We start from the raw sequence: 2,356 nt of genomic DNA, 5'->3' as shown, positions 1-2,356 counted from the left end.
TTTTTTTACAGATCTTTGTAGTTAATGTAAAATGAATGACTATAATGAAGGGTATAAAACAAGGTGAAAGCTGAAAGGTATGTAATGAAGCCTTTATTAGATTGATTTTGTAAATCCCAGAAATGAGTGGAAAATGCAAATCAAACCCAATTAAAACCAATAATTTGATATACATCATGATATTTTTCTAGGGGGGGGGTAAAAAAAATTCCAAATTAAATATTTTTACCCCTGCTTATAAATACAATCTTTTGTCGCCTCTAAATACAACCTCGTTGAAAATACCCAAAACACTAAATTAAGGCACACCCTTCTTTTGAACCCGCTCAAAGAAAATATTTATTCCTTTACAACAAAAATATGTGCCACCATATCTTAATCCAACATCTGATTATCGAATCCTTTAATCAAATTTACTTATTACAAAGTCCTAAGCATGATTCCTACACTGAAAAAAGAAAGAATATGACCGCTATTGGAGTTTAGTTACCAAAGTATTAGAATTTAGTTTGAAAAAACCTACAACCTATGTTAAGCATAAAGTCAGACCGCGTCAACCTTGTTGCACCACTAGTCCTGTTGATTGTCTGCGGTACAGTACAAACTGGGATCGGAAAGATTGACCTGTCTCGGAAATAAAAATGTACTACGGCTGCCTGTGGTCTATAGTACCCTTTCCAGTGTCCACCTTTGTCTCTTCAAATATGAACTCGAGACAACCTTATTCCTTATTTCCACTTGTGCGTTCTCTGTAAAAGTGACAATTGCAAATTTATGCAACAAAGAAAAAAAAGGAACTTGTCAGAATTACAAAAACACAAGGATGGCCTTGTTGTAATTGAAATAAAGGTTGAAAGGGTCCCCTTGTGAATCTGATATGGTAAAGTAAGTCCACTATAAATTATGTGAACAGTCCCATTACTGAATGAAGTTGAGATTAGTTGCAACTGAGCTGATAGCGCCAAAGAATGATTGCAATTGAAATGTGATTAAATTAAACAATAATAAAACAACTTATTGGCCTTACTGTTAAACAATACTTGATTAGAATAAAATAAAGACAGACTTGTAGGGACGCCGGGGGAAAGGAGGGGACAGTGATAAAAAAATCTAAAATGTCAGTTACAAAAATTGAGTTATACAAATTATGTTGATATGGGTATCTAAAGATGCAACAGATGCCGCTGAATTCGATCAGTTTCTGCCTTAGACATGGTTAATCTTGGTGATTTCAACGTTTCTTCGTTCAGTGTTTCAACACAAATTTTTTAATTTCCAATTTAATGTATTTTTTGCTCGCGTTACTGAATTTTTTTACTTAAACATCTGACATAAAACCGGTTTCCACATAGCAATTTAGCAATGTTTTAAATGTTGCTTGTATAATGCATATTCAAGTACAAGTCCTTAATATTTCGAGTGACAATAGTGCAATTGTAAAAATCGGCCCCCATGACGTTCTATTACCACATTTGAATCCCAAAAAACAACAAAATTAAATAAAATCTCTTGGATCAGCTTACCTCAATATTTTCCAGATCCTTGATTCTGCAAATCCTTCCTCTATACCAGGTATTACTTCAAAATAAAATGTTCTACTATACCAGCAAACAAAAAACATGAATATGATCTTTGGTATATTTCATGTGTCAGGACCGGTTTTTTTCAAGGAAGTTTACGTTTCCCTTAGGTTCCAAATGTAGTTTGGTTTGTTCCAAATGTAGTTTGGTTTGTTCCAAATGTAGTTTGGTTTGTTCCAAATGTAGTTTGGTTTGTTCCAAATGTAGTTTGGTTTGTTCCAAATGTAGTTTGGTTTGTTCCAAATGTAGTTTAATTTGTTCCAAATGTAGTTTGGTTTGCTGGATAAAGGATGTAAAAATACAACCTCATCATTTATAAAGTAACCTTAAAACCAGCAGAAAATACTTTTCATTCTATTCAATACTATGGTACATTTAAAGGGACTGTAAGCATAATTTCAAGTGACCCTAAATGCAAAGATGGCAACGCCCGCTTAGCAATAGTAACCATAAAATCTTAAACTTTTAATATTTCAAACTTAGACTATTTAATCTAACAGAGTTCGAAATAAAATCACAAACTTCTAATATATTAGGTTGCAAAGGATTAGAAGATTTGAGTACCAGGCATGTTATCAAGGCCTTCCAATCTCTTGAGAATTAAAGAAATTTAGTTTTTTTGCACGGGCCATTCATTTTGTTTTCTTGCACGGGCCATTCATTTAGTTTCTTTGCACGGGCAATTCATTTAGTTTTCTTGCACGGGCCATTCATTTAGTTTTCTTGCACGGGCCATTCATTTAGTTTTCTTGCACGGGCCATTCATTTAGTTTTCT

Source organism: Eurytemora carolleeae, unplaced genomic scaffold (genome assembly GCF_000591075.1).
Source record: "Eurytemora carolleeae unplaced genomic scaffold, Eaff_2.0 scaffold2193, whole genome shotgun sequence".
Lineage (NCBI taxonomy): Eukaryota > Metazoa > Arthropoda > Copepoda > Calanoida > Temoridae > Eurytemora > Eurytemora carolleeae.
Note: the sequence above shows the minus strand (reverse complement) of the source record.